The following is a 20575-nucleotide window of genomic DNA, read 5'->3' as shown; positions in this document are numbered from 1 at the left end:
GTTTTTAACAAGCACTATTTCAACACAGTCCTTAAATCAGCTCAGCTTGGACTATCTGTTCAGGCGGATTCAGTTCGTCTGTCCCCCTTTTGTACCTTTTCCCACCAGCATTTGTTACCACAGGCCACTGTAACATCTTATGAACTTTTACAGTTGATCTCGCAATTCGGGGAACTTTGTAGAACCAATTGTCACAACAGGGCCCAGAGCTGGGGGCCGGAGACCCAATGTAAGGACATTGGACTAAGGTTTGGACTCTTGCCCCCAGAAGGCGGCGGGGTGGGGATGGATCACTATAAATGACCTGGCTGGTGGGCTGAATCCTGGGAAGAGACACACCTCCGCAGAGCTGGAGCGGCCATGGCTGGATGTGCTAGATGAAGCAAGCCTGCCACACCAAGCCACGAGAGGGTGGGGATGCCAGTGACGCGTCTGCTCCCAAGATGCCCCTCTGATTCTGTTTTGGACCTGACTCGTACAGGGATATTTGAGTGATGGGAGAAGGGTGCGGCCCTGTGATACATGAAGGGGGGCAGGTAGCTCCTTTGATGGACACCCAGCCAGCCAGTTAGCTGTAAAATCCCTCTTGGTCTGTTCTCTGCTTGCTTTACCTGTAAAGGGTTAAAAGGAAGGGAGTAGGCACCTGACCAAAAGACCCAATGGGAAGGCTGGAACTTTTTAGACTTGGGAAAGAAACTTTCCCTTTGTGTGTTGCTCTTGGGGCTGCAGGGTCAGAGCAGCAATGCTGTGTAAGGCTCGAACCAGGTATGAAAATTCACCTTCCATACCTAGATGAAAATATTTGGATGGGGAATGATTAGTTAGACACAATCAGGTTTATTTTTTATTTTGGCTTGTCGATCTCCTCTGTGCTACCTCCAGGTGCTTTTGTTGGCTTGTAACCTTTAAGCTGAACCCCCAAGAAAGCTATTTTGGGTGCTGGATTTTTGGAATTGCTCTTTTAAAATCTATCAAAAGTTCCAAATGTATTTTTTCCTTTTTGTTTTTAATAAAATTTACCTTATGGAAGAACAGGATTGGATTTTTGGTGTCCTAAGAGGTTTGTGCAGGTTGTTTGTTGAGCTGGTAGCCACAGTTAATTTCCTTTGTTTTCTTTCTCAGCTCTTCCCCGCAGGGCCGGCTCTAGGCACCAGCAAAGCAAGCACGTGCTTGGGGTGGCACGTTTCCAGGGGCGGCGTTCTGCCCCCCCTCCCCCGCCTCGCTCAGTCAACCAATGAGCCCCTGCGTGGGGTGGGGCGGTGGGCTCAGCGTGGGGGTCCCGGCCCTTGGGCAGTCCCTGCCCTGGCCCCCCCCTTCTCCCCCTCCGCCCGCCCCTATCGCACGTGTCACAAGCCGCAGAGGAGCCAGAGCCAAGGGGAGCTGAGCCCGGGATCAGGGCAGGACCCACAGCCAGTAAGGGACCCGCTGTCCCTGGTGGCTCGGCGCTGGGTGGGCGCCCCTGGTCCGCTCCCCTCCCCGTGGCTGACCCACACCCCAGCCGCTCTGTCGGTTACTGTCCCCTCTGCGGGGAAGTGGCCAGGTCTGAAATCGGGCTGGGGGCCCACGGGCAGGATGTACAGCGCCGAGCACCTCCCTCCAAACACTGCTATAGCATTACGCATTCTTTTAACATTACCAGTATCAGTGGATTCTGGTGAGGGCAGTTTCTCAAAGCTGAAATTACTCAAAAATTATTTGAGGTCCACCATGTCTCAAAATGGTTTGTCGGGGCTTGCATTCATTTCAGTTGAAAGTACATTGCAAAAAATTTAGATTTCACTGAATTATTAAAAGACTACGCAAGTATAAAAACCAGAAACATTCAGTTCATATAAATTCTTTTAATTTATGAGAAACAGGGCTTACTGGAAGACACTAACGTTTTTCATGGCAGTGTCTAGCTGAACCCAAATTGTTTGTAATTGTGATTTTGTTAAAATTAAATGAATACACTAGTAGGAAATTGTTTTATTTCACTAACTACAGATTCTCTGTTTTCATTTTTTATACATATTTTAAACAGTCAAAACCAAACCAAACCAAAAACACTGCAAAGTGCAAACATGTGTAAAAGCCAAAAAAACAGGGGGCGGGGAGGGGGAGGGGAGGGGGCAAATTTTTTTTTGCTTGGGGTGGCAAAAAACCTAGAGCCGGCCCTGCTTCCCCAGAGCGGGGTGTGAAAGGGCTTGAGGGTACCCCACAGGGAGGAATTCCCACGCGCTCCTTCCTGGGCTCAAAGGGGGTTTTGTTGCATTTGGGTGGTAGCAGTGTTTACCAAGCCAAGGTCAGAGAAAAGCTGTACCCTTGGGAGTTTAATACAAGCCTGGAGTGGCCACTATTAATTTTTAAATCCTTGCAGGCCCCCACTTCTGCACTCGGAGTGACAGAGTGGGGATTCAGCCTCGATGGGCCTGGACTGGAACTGGGGAATCCACCCATCACAGAGGAAGAAGGTAACTTTTGCCCCACTCCCAGCCAGGGAAGTTCCAGGGGGACGGTGAGGGGACAGGGTGTGGGTGGAGGGAGCCCAGTAGTGATGCAGGGACCTTCACTGGGATGCTGAAGCTTGTATCCCATGGAGGGTTCTACACTTCCAGGTCCTGCCTCTCAGGGCTGTTCCCTTACTGGATATTCAGCCCACCCCTCAGGCCGTACCCCATGCAGCCCTGGCAGCCAGGACGTCACACGCTGCGTGCATCCCAAACACAAGGCCCAGCAGAGGAGGTGACTGTTGGTTGCTGAGGGGCTGCTGCTCCTCTGGCCCATGCATGGCTTGTAGCCAGGACGCTCGCGGTGATCGAGATGGGGGTGGCGGCATGGGGTCAGGGGGAGTTGCGATGCTCCCGCGGCCCGAGCCCTGAGAGCGTTTTTGGGGCATGTGAAGCGTTGTGATGTCATGGCCCTGCGTAGTCCAGGGGCAGCCACGGCAGCTCCGCCTCTGCCCAGCAGCGTTTGAGTTCTGCACCCCGTATCCCTGCCAGCCCTAGGAGCGCTGGCCCTCATCTGATCGGGCAACACTCATCCCCGATTCCTGCTGCCCTGGGATCTCTGTCTCTCTCTGGGAGAAGAGTCAAAGTTCATCTGAAATAGCCCAGGGGACACTTGGGCCGCAGCTCGCTCCATCCCCCTGGTCCTTATCTCCTTTGCTTTGAAGCAAGCCCCAGCCGGGGTCTCGGATCCCCCAGCCACCTGGCTATGCCGCAGTCATTAGATATATTTTTCTGTAGCTGAGTAATTTTAATTTTCTAGTCAGTTACCTTTTGGTTTCTCGCTTCCTTGTTTCTCTGGCTCTTAATTGTCTTTTCCATATATTAAGGATCCCTTGGCATTCTCTCCCCTTTCTTCAACATGCTCCTGGTCTCCTCCCTCCCTCCCGCCCCTCTCTTGTCTCTTTCTCAGATCCCAAATTGGGAAATGCCAACCCTGCCTTCCTAAATTTGCAGCTGGGGAAAGTGTTCTCCTGTGCTCCTCAACCCCGTGGTGTGGCCATTGCGCTGTGCTGCTAAACAGCTGCTGCGCTCCACCCCAGAGGTGGCTGCAGTTCAGCCGCAGAGTCCGCCTTATGCTGCGGAAGAAAGTGGTGCAGCAGCTGAGGCCAGCATCAGGGCAGATGCATTGACTGCAGTGGCGTTACACCCATTTACACCAGCTCTGAATTTGACCTGCTGTGTTGGGTCGTGGAAGTTATGTATTGGTCCAGGGCCAGGTCTGATTTTATCTTGTCTCTTTTTAAAGATAAAATAATAATGAGTACTGGACCCTCCTACAGTATCTTTCATCCAACCCCCTACATTACGCCCTATAGACCAGTCAGGAATAAAACCAAGGTGTCCTGGTTACCAATGCCCTGCCCTGATCATGACACCACCCTGTTCCCCAGAGCTGGGAACCCAGGAGTCCTGGTTCTGGTCTTTTCTCTGCCCCCTCCAGAATCATAGAATCATAGAATATAAGGGTTGGAAGGGACCCCAGAAGGTCATCTAGTCCAACCCCCTGCTCAAAGCAGGACCAATTCCCAGTTAAATCATCCCAGCCAGGGCTTTGTCAAGCCTGACCTTAAAAACCTCTAAGGAAGGAGATTCTACCACCTCCCTAGGTAACGCATTCCAGTGTTTCACCACCCTCATAGTGAAAAAGTTTTTCCTAATATCCAATCTAAACCTCCCCCACTGTAACTTGAGACCATTACTCCTCGTTCTGTCATCTGATACCATTGAGAACAGTCTAGAGCCATCCTCTTTGGAACCCCCTTTCAGGTAGTTGAAAACAGCTATCAAATCCCCCCTCATTCTTCTCTTCTGCAGGCTAAACAATCCCAGCTCCCTCAGCCTCTCCTCATAACTCATGTGTTCCAGACCCCTAACAAAACAAAGCCTTAACCACAACAGAGCTCAGCCAGCAACGTGGTGTGTCTAAGAACCGAAATAAGCCTCTCTAAATCTCTTGCGACCACCGGAGAACACCTGTTTTACAGAAGCACAAAACCATGGAAATAGACATCTCGTGTGCTCTTTGCAAGGTACACACCACCTATAATCACTGCTGCACTCGGGGAATGAGCTGTGTATTTCAGGCTGCGTTTTCCAAACGGCAGCCCAGCCAGCTGCCGCTGCAAAAGGACGGCAGGTCTTGTGGCGAAGGCACTCCCCTGGGGTGCTGCAGGGGATGGAGCTGCATTCCCCATCTCTGCTGTGACCTGGGGCAAATCGCTTGGGACCAGACTTGGAAAAGCAAACGGCTGAGTTTTCTGCTCTCAGAAAAGGAGCCAAACCTCTCAGTGAACGATGCCAGCAGGAAAGTTCAGTGCCACTAAATCCTCGGGACGGGTCTCACTGCATTCATGTGCCCCCCGTCTGCCTATAGCCAGCTGTTGTCTCTTGTCTTCTGCGCAGGGCACTGTCTTTTTGTTCTGGGCTGGTACAGCACCTCACACAATGGGGGCCATGGTCCATGACTCCTCAGTGCAAGTGCAATACAAATAATCATTCATGACACCTTGTTGCACAAGCGAGGGTGTGGGACTTAGATCCATAAACACAGGCCTTTCCCAGTCGAGTGGTCCAAGAGCCCCTGTAATATCTGGTCCCCAGCGGCAGATCCCTTAATTCGTCTATGAATCCAGCCCACTAGGGGGTGACATTGCACCCTCATGCCCATGGTCCACTGGCAGTAGGTTACATGGGGACTACGCCTACACGATGAGCTAGGGGTGTGATTCCCCAGCTTCTGTACACATGCTCACGGAGAGCTGGCACCCGTCAATAGCCATGTAGCCGCGGTGGTGCGGTGCCATGCCTGAGCCGGGCCCAGAACAAACACCCCTGAAACCCAGGGGTGCGTACTCAGCACAGCTGACCTGGGCTCCCCTGCGGGCTACAGCGGCTCCGCTGCTCTTTACACTTGCACTAGTGCGAGCACGTGTACACGACCTGGGAAGCAAGCCCCTTGCTCGTAGTGCAGACGTAGCCTGAATTAACTGCTGGAAGCGCCATCATTTGGATTATTTAAAGCTCACTTCGGGCAAACACAGCATGGCCCAGTGCCTAGGCCAACAGCTTGGGAAGTTAGAGTGTAGGGTTCGGTTCCCTGCTCTATCCCAGACCTGCTGTGTGGGCTTCAGGAAGTTGCTTACCTACTCCGTGCCTCAGTTTCCCCTCCCCTACTGAAGACTACATTTTCAAAAACAAGCTCAGCATACCCACATTTGGGGCCAGGATTTCAAAAGAGTCCAGCCCGGTGAGCTCTCGAGGGCAGGTACTGTCTCTCATCATGTGTCTGTGCAGCCCTGATATTGCTTGGGGCCTTTAGGTGGCACCGTAATAATAACGGATTGTCGAGAACAGCCCTGCCTGGGAAGATAAAACCTGGTTTCTATAGGACTGGCTGGGCAGGGAATGGCCACATTCCCCTTTCATTTTTCCTTACAGCAATTCTTTCTTGTAAATGGTTGTCTTTTGACAGCCACCTGGCAAACAGCAAATGGAAGGAAGTGCAGTATAGACGGAAGGAGCTCCTGGATAGCCATCTGCCTAGAAACCTGGAAATGGATCCAATGGCATCAGTGTTTCAAAGAAGCTGTAGGATAAATAATGGCATTGGCTGTAAGAGAAAACAAGAACAAAGCTCCCACGGCACCTACAATTAGAGTGCTCTTAAAACACCAATCACTCTGCCCCTGCCGTGCAGAGCCACTCTTCTCAGCAGTCACCAAATATGTAAAAACCGGGTGGTCTCTGCATAGGAGGAGCCCAGATTGGAATAGGAGGGAGGCTGCAGGTTGGGACTGAGAGGCATCAGGAGTAGGGTGACCAGATGTCCCGATTTTATAGGGACAGTCCCGATTGTTGGATCTTTTTCTTATATCGGCTCCTATTTCCCTCCCCCTCACCCCGTCCCGATTTTTCACACTTGCTGTCTGGTCACCCTAATCAGGAGAGCTGGGGCAGGGGCAGGGGCAGGGTGGGGGCCCCAGGACCAGGAAAGCATGATGTCAGGGCTTGGAACAGGGGGGCAGTCTGGTTGTTGGGCTTGGCGTGGCCGTGGCTGCGTGATACACGCGGTCAGACTAGATGATCTAATGGGGCCTTCTGGCTGGAAACGCGGGTGCCCAAGACTGGAAGAGCAGGGATGGCTCCGGGGCAGGCTGGAGGGGCATTGGCAGAGCTGGGGGTGGGAATTCGGGGCTGGAATAGCAAAAGGGGAGTGGCTGCAGCAGAGTGTGCCACGCCAAAGTCCAAAATCGGAAGGGTGCTGGTGCCGGTCAGGATTGGCCAGCTTCACCCTGCAGCATGCCAGGTTCAATCCAGCGCGGCTCAGCCTTCCCTGTCATGAGCAGCAGATTCGGCACTCTTTCCCTCACAACAGCGGGGAGCAAAGAAACTCGTCCCTCCGTGAATAATCCTCCAAAGGCCACGGGAGCTGGGCTCAGTACGTGCCCCGAATACAGCAAGTAAGCTCCTCAGGGCAGGGACCATCTCTTATGCACCCAGCGTCGTGGTCGGGGCTTCAGTGGGACAGATTCTGTTCTCAGTTCCACCGGCATAAATCCGGAGTCACCCTACTGGAGCCAATGGCATTGTTTCGATTTGACACCACTCTCCTGAGATCAGAATCTAGCCCTAACTGCGCTGAAGCTAAGGGTGCGCCCTCAGTTTTGCCCCCCTGGGCTCAGACTCTGGGCCTGTCCTTGCATCGACATGCGCATTCTCCTTTCGCCACATCTGTTATCGCCAATTGTTGATCCGTCAGCAAACAAACCGCAGGTGGCTTTACCTTTGCCTCCCCGTTTATTCCCAGCCAAGCCCTGGACAGCTACATGCATGCAGCATACGAGACACATTCAGACTCTGTATTGAGGCAATTCTTATTTCAAGCATGAAACCGGCACCGCAGGCTGCATGAAGCTGAGTCTTTGTGTGGCGCCTACATACTCCAGGCTCCCTTGGCCTTCTGTTTGCACAGGAAAGGCCGGCGGCTAGTGCCTCTGATTGATCTTTTCTCTCTTTGCTAATAACCACCAGAGCAGCATTTCCACACACCAGGGATACGACACCTTTGGAGCTGGGCTTATCCAACGGGGAAACTGACAAACAAAGCAGCTGAAGAATAATTGTGTGTGCAAGATAATCTGCGTACCACGGTTTGTGTAATTGTGTGTGTGTGTGTGAGAGAGAGAGAGGGGGGCTATGGGGGAATGTAAGACAATGTACGAGAGACAGTATTTGTGTGAGTAGGAGTGTGTGCGTGCGTCTGTGTGTTTAAGAGGCAAAGATGGATTGGTTGGATGCATAAGACTGTGTGTGTAACAGCAGCTGGGTGCTAGACAGTGTGTATGTGTGAGATTGCGTGTGTACTATGTGAAACAGTGTGCTTTTGTGTATTACTGTTTGCAGGGTTGTGAGAGCATGTTTGTTTAAAGGCATGTGTACGTGAGAGATTCACAGATTCCAAGGCCCGAAGGGACCACTGTGATCATCTCGTCTGACCTCCTGTAGAACACACCCCACAGAACTTCCCCCAAATAATGCCTGGAGCAGACTTTTTAGGAAAACGTCCAACCTTGATTTTAAAATTGCCAGTGATGGAGAATCCACCACAAACCTTGGTAAATTGTTCCAGTGGCTAATTACTCTCACATAAAAATGTAGGCCTTATTTCCGTTCTGAATTTGTCTAGCTTCAACTTCCAGCCATTGGCTCGTGTTAGACCTTTGTCTGCTAGACAAAGCTAGAAGAGCCCATGATTAAATATTTGTTGCCCACATCGGTACTTATACACTGTAATCAAGTCACCCCTTAACCTTCTCTTTTTTAAGCTGAATGGACTGAGCTCCTTGAGTCTATCACCGTAGGCCATGTTTTCTAATCCTTTCATCGTTCTCATGGCACTTCTCTCAACCTTCTCCAATTTCTCAGCAGCCTTCTTGAATCGGGGACAGAACCGGACTCAGGATTCCAGCAGTGGTTGCACCAGTGCCAGATACAGAGGTAAAACAACCTCTCCACTCCTGCTCCAGATTCCCATTTATGCGAGATTGTGTGTTTTGAGATGGTCTGTGTGGGTGTGTGAACAATGTACAATCCCAGGAGGCATCTGTGTGATGGTGCGTGTGTATGTGAGTGCCAGACCGTTTTTGCGTGACACGGGGCAGTGTGTCTTGTCACAGTGTGCGTGTGTGAGAGAGGTTATGGAGGGCCAGCCATAGCAACAGGGCTTATCTAAAACTAGCTCCTTGAGGCCCTGGTTGATATGCCCGTGACAAGGCAAAAGCAGAAAAATTCTAACGCTACACAGGGATGTTTCATGTCTGACAGCAAAACTCCTCTCTAAAGCATGCTGTTCCCTGCCATATAATGCTCCAGCTCTGGCCTTCTTCCCAAACCCCTTTAAGAAAGAAGCGGCAGCAGGACCGCGTGGCCCTCTGAAGAGAAAGTGTCTCATCCTAGCACTGAGCACTTCAGACGCTCGCGTCTGAGCCTTGTCAAGCGCCGGGCACCTGAGCGCTTTGGGTTGTGGGGGAGCTGATTGACAGCTGCTCCCGTGGAGCGCTGAATACAAAGAGCTTCCTTCGCTAAGCCCGTTCAGAGGCTGGGAGGAGACTCTATTATTGATCCATCGGTGATTTGATTGGCTTCCAGTGTCCTAGAGCTGGCCTGCTCCCCTGGCCCAGAGAGGCAATTACACAACCGAAACAGAATGAAGTAAAAGCTGCAGCTAGAAAAACCCACCAAGAAGTAACATCTTTAGCTGAGGTTTTAAAGCGGCCGAAGACTCGGGGCATCTGAAACCCAAGGAGTGGCGGATGGCACCGCCCGGGCAGGGAACCCGGGGAATTGTACAGGCTGCAGCGCTGCGATGGAGGGGTTAAGGGCAGTGTAACGCCGCAGGGCAGAGGGAGCCGAGGGCACGGCCAGGGCTTTTTGATCTGCTCCTGCCATTTCTTCTTTGTTTCTAGGCATTGTGGGAGGCTCAGGGCTCGTGGGGAAGATGGAGCTGGCTACGGAAGATGTGTCGAGAAATAGCAAACTCCGACAAAAGGCTGATTGCTGGAGCTGAGACATAATTAGGGGTGGAGGAAACTAAGACACCCGAAACCTGCAGGGGGGAGAGAATACAAAGGAAGCAACCAATGCAGTCTATTGACCGTGTGTCATAGACACTATACTGCCAATACATGACACTCAGTTGTTTCAGTCACACACTTTAGGGTGGCTCCTTTCTTCCTAACCCAGGGGTCTCTCTAGGTGAGGACCACGTTACTGTAATATCTTAGCACCTGACGACCTCTAATGCATTGATCCTCTCAAGTCCCGGTCCTGGGCTGAATGACTCTCGGACAACATTTGTCCCAGATTCCCTGTGGTGCTGCTGTGTGCCTTCCCAAGGCTCAGGAGCAGTGTCAATAGGGTTGGCAACCTGGAGTCCCCAGGAATTAAAGATTATGTCATGTGATGAGACCTCCAGGAATACGTCCAGCCAAAATTGGCAACCCTAGGTGCCAGCCTCTTTCAGGTGGGGGAGAGGGGGAGCTGAGGTGGGCCTTAGCCCCCCCTTTCCAGGAGGCCCCTCCCCTGCTCCTCCTCTTCCCCCTGAGGCCCCACCCCTGGCCAGGCCGGAAGCCAGAGCCAGGCAGTAGTAAGAGCCACCCAGGGAGCCCGAGCCTCTGTGGGGAGCCCAGAGTCCCGGACCCTCCACCTGCCCTGGATGGCATGCCTCTAGGGGTGGGAACATGGTCCAGGGGCTGCTCTTGGTCACTCCAGCCCCCCGCCCAGGGCAGGTGGAGGATCTAAGAGTTCCTCCTGGGCTCCCTGGGCGGCTCTTACCATGGCCCAGCTCTGGCTTCTGGCATGGCTAGGGGGCGGGGCCTCAAGGAGAAGAGGATGGGCAGGGGGCGGGGCCTCAGGGAGAAGAGGAGGAGTCAGGGTGGGGCCACAGCGGGGGGTGGGGCTCCGGCACGTGTCCCACCTTTGCCTTTTGAAAAGGTACCTCCAAGACCCAGCCGTGTTAATCGGAAACGGGCCTAGCAAGAGCGTGTGGCCGGTGTGTCCTGTCAGCAGAGCCTTGTTCACACCGGCAAGTGGGTTGGCACAAGAGGCCTGTCAAGCTGCAGATTCAAAGCTAGCCCGGTGCAGCCTGCAGAAACGTTCTCAGGTCTCTTTTCCCCCCGCCCCGAATCCGGGCACCCCCCTCGTGCACGCTCCCCCTCCCCTTTTCGTTCTCTGGGAGGATCTGAAGCAAAGAGCTCCGTGGTGGTGATTAGCTTGTTGATTCACAGCTGCCTAATCACCAGCGGCTGATTCCGTCCCTGCAAATGACGGGTTGTACGTGTGAGAGCAGGAGAGCCAGATGTGGGGGCACCTGGGATTGGCGCTGATTCTCCCCAGCTGTGACGGCTGCAGCTGAGGGACAGCTGCTGCGTGTTCCTGCGTCTCTGAGCGGCAGGGACCGGCTTGGCTCTGGATAAGTGCAGTGCGCAGCCTCCCCTACCGCCCCTCGGACATGAAGGGAGGTGTGGGCAAGGACGATGCACCATTGGGGACCCTCAGCCAGGCTCAGCCGTCCCCGCTGATGTCCGTGACAACTGGGCACGAGGCTCAAGATAGCCCAGGTGCCGCACACTCTGTGCCAACCTTTGTTTGACGAGCCCAGCAGCGTATCTGTGCTGTGTGGCCAGTGGGGGTGGATCGTGCACTCCCCTGGCCGGGGAAGCTGGTCCCCGCTCAGCTCCCTGTATGGGCCATCCCTTGCACTGCTGTACCCCGGGGGGGTGGGAGAGATTGTCAGCACCTGGGGGCCTCGGGATCGCAACACAGGCTTCTCCGGCCTGAGCTAAAAGACCCACTTCCGTTAGCTGAGGCTGTCTGTATGTGACTCAGCCACCAGTAGAGGGGGAGGAATGGGTCTGGGTTGCAGACGCACGCAGGGGCGTGGCCGTATGTATGCCGACATGGCTGGCTACAATCTCAGATGGCAAACTGGTACTGACATGGGCATTCACGCAGCAATTAGTGCCTATAAAGCACCACCCAGGCTCTGGGGACCCCTTCGTCTTTGGCGTCTCGGCGGAGTAAGGCTCATTAGTGCTGATTTGCAGTGGTAGGTTCAATAATGTGGACGTTTGCTTCACAGGGAACTGGACTGAGACCTGGGGAAGTTTGGATCCATTCCAAACCCAGGCATTGTGATCAAGCCCCTCTCTGCTGCTCAACTGTTGACAAAGGATCTCTCCACCCGTCTCTGTCTGTCTGTTGCTTATATAGTGCGCTGGAGACCTCAGGGACCGGCTGCTGCTCTAACCTACAGTCAGAAGCAAATTAAGATTTACTGGGGCCCTGAGCACAAAGAACTTTTGGGCCCCGCACATCCTGGGGGCCCAGGGCTGCCAGAAGCAGGTGAGCCAGGGGGGCCATGGCCCCGCCACTTTTAAAGGAGCCTGAGGTAGGCCTTAGCCCCTCCTCATCATGGGGTCCTGCTCCTCCTCTCCTCCCTGAGGCCCCGCCACATGGCCAGACCGGAAGCCGGAGCAGGACCATGGTAAGAGCCACCCAGGGAGCCCAAGGCCACTGTGGGGAGCCCTGGACCCTTCACCTGCCCTGGGCGGTGTGCCCCAGGGGGCGGGGACACAGGCCAGTGGCTGCTCTCAGGCACTGTTGAGCTCAGCTGAGAGGAGCTTGGCATGGTTCCTACCATCCCAGTCGAGGAGAGGCTCCTTTTCAGCTCACCTGATGGGATGCTGCCTACAGGTCCTGCTGGTACCAGCTTGCATCTCAGCTGTGGCAATGGATAGGACAGGATCCCTGCCCAGGTTGGCCCACCCCCCATTTCAGGCCGTCAGAGTTCGACACAATGGCAGGAAAGGGGGGTTATTTCGGACAGGCAAGGTCCAAGCGCTGTTGCTCTGGCTGCTAAATGGGAAGAAGGCTGCTTTGTGTTCAAGGCCCAGCTTGGGGTGGCAGAACAGCTGGATTCCAGTCCCAGCTCTGTCTGAACACATTCAGACCTTCAGCAAGGAACTCCAATGTCTCAGATTCCCCATCGTTACCATGGGGGGGGGCACAGTGCTCACTCACCCCACCGAGGTGATGCCCGAAGGCCAGACAAGCTGCAATTGGTTTCATACGCCACCGTGTCCGTCCATTTCTCCTCACCGACTCACGAGTCTGCCATCGTGCCGTGGGCTAGTTGGGCTTCCTGACGGGGGAGAGACAGAGCTGCCACTGCTGGGGTCAAGGTCACTCCTAACAGAGCAAGTCTGTAGCCAAGACATCTTTATTCCAGTCGTACTGGTTAAACCCTGTGAACTCCCATTTAGTCCCTCCCTCTCATCCAGGGCAGGACTGTTCCCTGTGGTCTATGCTCCAGGGTTTGGTCCCGTCTGGTTTCAAATGTCCCAGGAGATGGGGTTCCCACCCCTTCCCTGAGCGGCAATTCCATCTCATTGCTAGGAACTTTTCCCCAGTATTCAGCCTACCTTTTCTTTTGCTGAATTTTTTCCCATTGCTTCCAGTTCCACCGCTCAGCTGAGTTCTCCTGCCCCGGTGCTTACATCCTACAGGAGCTAGCGGGCTGTTATTTACGACCTTGCTGCTCCATTCAAGTTATAGCTTCGCCAAACAATTTAGCTGATTTACTCTCCCCTCTCAATCCATCTCCCCAGCCCCTTTAATCACTGTTTGCTGCTGTTCCCTGGACTGCTTCCAAGTGCTCAATATCTTTCTGGTACTTAGATGCCCACACATGTGTGCAGTATCCCAGATGCAGGTTCTTGAGCGCGCTGGAGAGATCATAGAATCATAGAATCATAGAATATCAGGGTTGGAAGGGACCCCAGAAGGTCATCTAGTCCAACCCCCTGCTCGAACCAGGACCAATTCCCAGTTAAATCATCCCAGCCAGGGCTTTGTCAAGCCTGACCTTAAAAACCTCCAAGGAAGGAGATGGGGGAACTCAGGGGGCTTCTAAAGCTGCAAGCCCATGAATGCTCTCGGCTTCCATCAGCTGGCCAGGGAGAGATGTTCACTGTCTTCTGATCAACGTGGAGTTGAATGGCTCCGCCCTTCATCTACAGCTTGAAGGTAGGTCTTTTATGAGTTATGGCTGAATGTCACCAGACCTGCTCCCTAACCCGTGCTCAGTAGGAAAAGCAAAGCACATGGGAACTCAGGCAATGCTGCAGGGCAGGCCAAGTGCGGAAGCAGGGCTCAGGGGAGCAAAGAATACCATTGATTGGACTAAGAATGGGCAAGGGTCATCTCTCCCACGCCAGGTCAGAACCATGGTCCCTGGTATCCCTCCTCTTCCCTTCCACCCCCTGGGGTTACTGCTGATACTGTAACAAAACTGTAGCCACCTCTGGCTTCCTCGCTCTATTCCGTTCAGGTTCTAACCTGAGCACGTCTCGTGACGTGAGGCTCATCTGTCTCACTTGTCTGTTCACAGCAATAGCAGGGACAGACCCTGCATCTTCCACCCCTTCAGCTCCAGGAGAATCGCTGTTGAAGGGTGTTTTAGCCTGCACACTGCCATCCCCGGGATCCCTTGCCTTCAGGAGACGTCATCAGATATCCCTACAGGGCCAGGTTCTGATCTCATTTACACTCGTGTAAACCAGAGTGATTTCAACAGAGCTACTCCAGTTTTGTCACCGAGAGGAGAACTGAACCCGCAGGATACACAGCTGCGCTGGGAAACGTCTGAAGCCTGCCTCCCCCTCTGACACACACACGCTAATATGCTCGCAAACAGTAATGTCACCCAGGAGCAAATAGGCAAAGTGCATTGCACACAGAGCCCCATCAGGGCAGAAAAGTCAGCCATCGCTTTCCCAAAGCAATGGATAATTAAGCCTTTCGGGCAGCTCCTGCCTGTTCTGCCCCTTTATACAGACTTTAGCTATCAGAGAAGTGCAGTTTATTCTATAACAGGGAGGGGTGGACATAGCAGCTATGGGGCCGAGTTAAGGACAATGAACCGATCGTGATTGCTTGTGAAATTCCTCTGCCATGTAAAAATGTCTTTCTGCTGCAATTGGCTAACTCCTGCCAGGCTCCCCGATGAACCAAAGCGTCTGCTCCACCGACAGTGTCAAAGAGATGGTGCCTGCAGCCCAATTTACCCATTTTCCTCTCGTCCCTTGGGCCAATAGCTTGGCTGCAGCAGAAGGCAGCTGTCGGCCTGGCTGTTGACTGGGGCGTTTCATGCAGGCCGCCCCAAACCCCTCACACTTCTAAGGAGCGTGAATTAGACAGGGGAGCCCAGCCTTGCGGTCTCAGTTAAAGAGCACCAACAAGGAGGGCTTTTCGCAGCAGGTGTGTTGCTGCAGGCTTCAGTGAGCACACGTAAGAGAGAGACACTCCTTGGGAGGGCTGTCAAGGGAGTGATAAGAAGCCAGGCATAGCAGGCAAGTTTGCCCTGAGGAACCTGAGAGAAGTCTGAGATTTAGGCTCCCGAGGGCACTTAAACCATTTTTGAAAAGGGAACTTTGGCTCCTAAATCATTTGGGGCCAGATTCTTAAAGGTGTTTAGGCCCCTGAAGATGCAGATAGATGCCTATGGGATTTTCTGAAGTGCCTAACTCCCATTGAAATCACCTGCTTAGGTGCCTCTGAAAATCCCACGAGGTACCTCTCTGCATCTGTAGGTACTGAATACCTTTGAAAATCTGTCTGCTGTAACTAAGCCAAAGTTAGCCTGTTCCACTGAGCTTTGCAGGATTTTCAGAGGAGGGATGCTATGCAGAGCCAGTTGTTTTATTTCAGTTTGGTTTTCTTCTTAATAACTCTTGGTTTGGTTTTTAACATGATGTTGCAATTTGTGGGACTGTCATTTGAGTAATTTCCCACAGATGCTCTGGGATCATGGCCCAGAGATGGAGATTCATGGATTCCAAGGCCAGAAGGGACCATTGTGATCATTTTGTCTGACCTCCTGTAGAACACGGGCCAGAGACCTGCCCCTCAACCATTCCTGGAGCAGAGCTTTTAGGAAAACATCCCATCTTGATTTTAAAATTGTCAGTGATGGAGAATCCACCCGAGCCTTGGTAAATTGATCTAATGTTTAATTGCTCTCACTGATAAAAAATTAAGTCTCAATTTGTCTAGGTCAGTGGTTCTCAAACTGTGGGTCAGGACCCCAGAATAGTTCATGATCCCATTTTAATGGGGTCCCCGGGGCTGGCTTAGACTTGCTGGGGCCAAAGTTGAAGGCTGAGCCCCACTACGGGGCCAAAGCCCAAGGGCTTCAACCCTGGGTGGCGGGGCTCAGGTTACAGGCTCCCTACTGCGGCTGAAGTCCTTGGGCTTCAGCTTTGCCCCCCTGCCCTGACCTGGGGCGGCAGGGATCAGACTTTTGCTTAGGATTCGGTCCTGAAGAAGAGGGTCGCGGTGCAATGACATTTGAGAACCCCGGGTCTAGATTCAACTTCCAGCCATTGGATCATGTTAGACCTTTATCTGCTAGATTGAAGTGCCCATTATTAAATATTTGTAGATACACCGGACCCTCACTAGAACGCATGTCTATATAGCGCAAATTCGTATATAACATGGTCACGGCCATGGATCCCATATTTAATTACTTTAATTGCAATTAATTTTAATGCGATCCTCGCTATAAGGCAGTCCCCGTGTTAACGCGGTCCCACGCATGGATCCCAAATCCCTCGTTCTAGCGAGGGTCCGGTGTACTTCTAAACTGAGGCTCTTATATTTACAGAGAGGCACAAAGCACAATCTAAACCCAGACCGGAGAGGCTGTGTAGTCTGAGGGACAAAGGAGAGATTGAGAGAGGGGACCTGTCTACTCCAGTGTGTGAAATAGCAGGAAGAGTGAGAGAACAATCAGGTTCATAAAAATCTGATCAGAAATCAACAAGAAAAAACTGCCCCGTACGAGGGCTGGGCTTTCCTATCCTGGGAGATTTTTTGAGATTTCAAAGATATTTCCTGTTCCAGGTTGGGACAAGAGGTCAAAATCTTAAACATTTTTGCAAAATCTGAAAAAAATTTCAGAGCCGGTCAATCCAAATGTTTCATGTTGGTAATTTTGATACTTTATTTCTTTTTCAATCTTTTTTTCTTTAACCTGTTTTAATATCAATTAAGTTAAATTTTGAAATGAAAAGTCGCTTTGAACCGATAAACCAAAATTTTTCGTTTAGAAAATGTCAGAACTGGACCTTGCTGAAAATGTTATTACCATTTAAGCTTTTAGTTCTTCCCAAAAGCAAAAGGTTGCATGTAGATAAGTCAGAAATTTTCTGATGGGACACTTTTCCATCAGCAAATGCTGATTTGATAGGTTCAGAACATTCCATGGGAACACGTTGATTTTGTCAAAACTTTTAATGAGACAAGGTGGGGGAGGTGATAGCTTTTATTGGACCAACTTCTGTTGATAAGAGAGAAAAGCTTCTGAGCTTACACAGAGCTCTTCTTCAGAGAAGAAACTCAAAAACTTGACTCTCTCACCAGCAGAGGTTGGTCCAATAAAAGATCTTGCCTCCCCCACCTTGTCTCTCGAATATCCAGGGCGACAACAACACTGCATACAAACTTTTAATGTAAGCCAGACGGGCTGGCTGGCCGGAGTGAAAGCCAGCCTGTTTTCCTACCAACCTGAGCTACCGGAATCCAGGATTCTCCAGACATCTGCCTCCCAGGAGAATTGGGTAGCCAGGAGCAAGCTGAAAAATTCCATTTCGATTCTCCTGAAATTGGATCTTTCTGAATGTTTTCTCCTCTGAAAAATTTTGAGATTTTGACTCTTTGTCTCAATTCGTGATAAAGAAATTTCCCAAAGAATCAAAATTTTTCACGGGAGGGAAATTTTGTTTTCTAGCCAGTTCTAATCCCACAACAGGGCAGAGTTTGTGCACACTTTTGGCAATGCCAGAATGAACTCCAGTGCAAACAACTAGTGCAAATACAGCAGCTGAGAAAGCCGAGAATTGATTTTCTCCAGGAGAATGGACTTGCATATTTGAGGAATACCACAAGCATGATTTTGATGCTAATTGTATCAATCACTGTTCAAAGTGTTTCATTTGTATTAGAGATGGGCTCAGATTCAAGTGAAAACACCCACACCTCCTCTTCTCCCCCAAAGTTGGAGATAGGTTGGATTTGGAATTAGATGAGAACCTAGATTTCATGAGATGGGCCCATCTTATCTGCATGGACATTTGAAAAGCAACTCAACCTACCATCAGTTTGAATGCAGATCCACATTTCTAGAGCTGGTGGGAATTTTTTTGTTTTTTTTCCCTGCTAAAAATGTCAATCAACATTTTTTTTTTTCATTTTCATCAACATTTTCCTTCCGAATATTGTGGGTTTTCAGCAGAAAACCAAAAACAATTCGGTTTTTGGCAACTGAAAAAGTGCCAAAATTTCACAAATCAGCTGTGAGTCTAATTTTGACGCACTCCACTGGGAGACGTTATGAGAGGCCCTGGGTTGAGCTGCCAGCCGTATGCTGATGACACTCAGCTGTGTATCCAGCGCTCTGCTGATGCGACCAGTACGAAGGTGTCAGAACGCCTACAGGAAATTAGCTCTGCGATGAAGGGCAGCTGGTTGAAGTGGAGCCCAGACAAGATGGGAGTAAGGCTGGCCAGAAAAGGGAAATGCTTTGAAAAGCCAGCCTAGTTACCAGCTTCCCCTTCCACTGAAGGCTCACAGCCCCCTTCGCCAAAGTGGTGTGAATCTTCGGGATCCTGTCTGAGTCGTCGCTAAGCCTGGATGATCAGGGAGCAGCCGTTTCCCCAAACGTCTTTTCACACCTCCAGCTTACTAGGAAAATTCAACCCTTCCTCCCAAAGCAGGAGCTGGCCCCACTGATCCTTGCATTTGTCACCTCCAGGCTGGGTTACTGTAACTCACTGCATCTGAAGCTAGTGCCGAATGCAGCTGCCTACTTCCTCCAGGGCGCAGGCCGCTGTGACTGCATCGGGCCTGTGCACAAGCCCCTCCACTGGCTCTCAGCAGCTTCCGACACCAGTTTAAGGCCTCGGTCCTCGTTTTCAAAGCAGTTAATGGATCAAGCCCCAGCTACGTCAAAGACTGAATTTCAATCGATGAAACACCGTGACAGCTGGGCTCCTCTGGGACAGTCCAGGTCCCAAAGCTCTGGACAGAGGATGTGAGAGCCGGGGTCAGAGCTTTCACAGTCAAGGTGATCCAGCTATGGAACCGTGTTCGAGAGATCAAACCAATCCGCAGTCTGGCCATCTTTAGTGACTGTTGATTTCAGGAGAGTTACACCTGACTTACACCAGTGTATCTGGAGAACGGAGTCTCCATTCCTGTCGTACAGCCCAGAAGGTGGTAATAAAAGCTATGCACTACACACCCGCAGCAAATCAAATTATTCCATTCCTCTCTCTGTCCAAGTAGGGGTACATCTTTGTTTTCGCCAGGCAAGCTTTTCGCAGGAGAGATTTCAGAAAGAAAAAACAAGACAAACAAAAAATGTCTGAGCTCTGAAGTTGTGATTTGGTAAATTGCAATCAGTTATGGTTCAAACAGATGGCCATCCCTCCCTACAAGCTGTACTTCATTTTTGTGCAATTGATGAGAAAATACATGTCTTGGGACATCTGATTTTATGTTGCAATTGCTTTGAAATGCATTTCTTTTTATCTTAAGGGAGGATGTTTGGGGAGGTAAACAAGCCAGTCATGCCATAGTGGTGATGACACATTTTGGGGCGACTGGTTTCTGCATATAGTCTACAACAGATAAAGTTCTGCAAAATTGGCGCCAGAGAACAAAACCAGAGTGAAGGATTCCCACTGTGGGCTGATATGAAAAAGACTTGCAGACTTGTCTTAGAACTTCAGATGATCACAGGCCTTTGCCAACACTCCCTGGGGTTTCCCCAGTTTTATGTGGATGGGGATTTATTTGCTAAAAATACTGTGGAACTAGCCACTCTGCCCTGTAGAATTCATAGATTTCAAGGCCAGAAGGGACCATTAGATCATCTAGATTAGAGCCAGATAACAGCCTGTGATGCTGTATGATTGAAATATGACCATTTAGATCAAGGATATTACCACTCTTAGACAATTGCAACAAATCTTGTGTAAAGTATGTCATGTAAGGTGTCAATGGAAAAGTTCTGATTTGCTAAATGTGATTATCTTGTTTATATGCATGTGTCATTTCTGTACTTGAAGTTATGAATATTGGCTAAGCACTGATATCTTATGTATGTGCTGTATTCTTGGGTAAAATCCACATTGAATCCAGACAGCTAGGTGTTGATGGCCCATTAAAGACATGTCATCTCACAATGGGCCACAGGAAAAACTCATCCCGCCCCGTAAATCAACCTGTGGAGGCCTTAATACAGATATGGCCAGTGGCTGCCCCTGTGAGTCAGCAAGCCATGCAAGAACATGTGATAGGCTCATGTGACTCTGGACTCCATCTTGTGCCAGTAACTTTCCACAAGCTGGCTCTGTGAGCTTTTGAAACAGGTTATGGTGTACTTTTCTGTAAAATCCTGTACATTTCCAGGCACATGGCAAAGGGTATAAAAGACCCCTGAGCTATCTCCAGTTTGCCTCTTTCCTGCTCCGAGATTCTTTCCCAGGGGGTCCCAGGAGAAGTTGGGCTTTGGGGCACATGGGGGCATTGTGGGAAGGTATTAGAGGACGATTGGCACTTGAGAGGCCTGAATCCTCACTGCAAAGAGGCCGTGTTACCAGCTTGGGTGCAAGCAGCACCCGGGTAGCAGCCTTGAACCCCAGCCCAGCCAGCTGGCCCAGGTTGAAAGCACCAATGAGAGGATTTGATGTGTGGACGGGAGGGCAGTTAAGATGTGTACCTGGGCCTGAGCCTGAATGAACTCTGCAATGAAGACAGACTATAGGCCGGCGTGTGCGTTTTCAAGGCCATAAACTGACAAGGCACCGACTGTCCGTATCTGCCTTGTGAGCCAGGCCTTTGCCGTAGCATCCAGGAAGGTGGAACAGCAGCGGCTACCAGGTTGCCCTGACCCTGTCTTCACACAGTCTTCCTCTTGTGCAATCACTAGCCCTCTGCCTTGGCCCACGCGGAGCTGGCGT

The 20575-nt window shown here is 51.2% G+C and overlaps 2 long non-coding RNA genes across 2 annotated transcripts; both read left to right on the top strand.

Annotated features, from left to right (window-relative positions):
* The first annotated feature begins 678 nt into the window (after window positions 1–678).
* LOC125636712 (uncharacterized) lies at window positions 679–9700 on the top strand. Its single transcript, XR_007356684.2, has 4 exons — window positions 679–765; window positions 2360–2453; window positions 8415–8486; window positions 9455–9700. It is a non-coding gene; the product is annotated as an uncharacterized LOC125636712 (long non-coding RNA).
* A 446-nt stretch (window positions 9701–10146) lies between these two features.
* On the top strand, window positions 10147–19712 carry LOC142072093 (uncharacterized). Its single transcript, XR_012668350.1, has 2 exons — window positions 10147–13574; window positions 13939–19712. It is a non-coding gene; the product is annotated as an uncharacterized LOC142072093 (long non-coding RNA).
* The last annotated feature ends 863 nt before the right edge of the window (window positions 19713–20575 follow it).

This window comes from Caretta caretta, chromosome 5, assembly GCF_965140235.1.
Source record: "Caretta caretta isolate rCarCar2 chromosome 5, rCarCar1.hap1, whole genome shotgun sequence".
Classification (NCBI taxonomy): domain Eukaryota; kingdom Metazoa; phylum Chordata; order Testudines; family Cheloniidae; genus Caretta; species Caretta caretta.
Note: the sequence above shows the minus strand (reverse complement) of the source record. Positions and strands in the feature narration are given on the sequence as shown.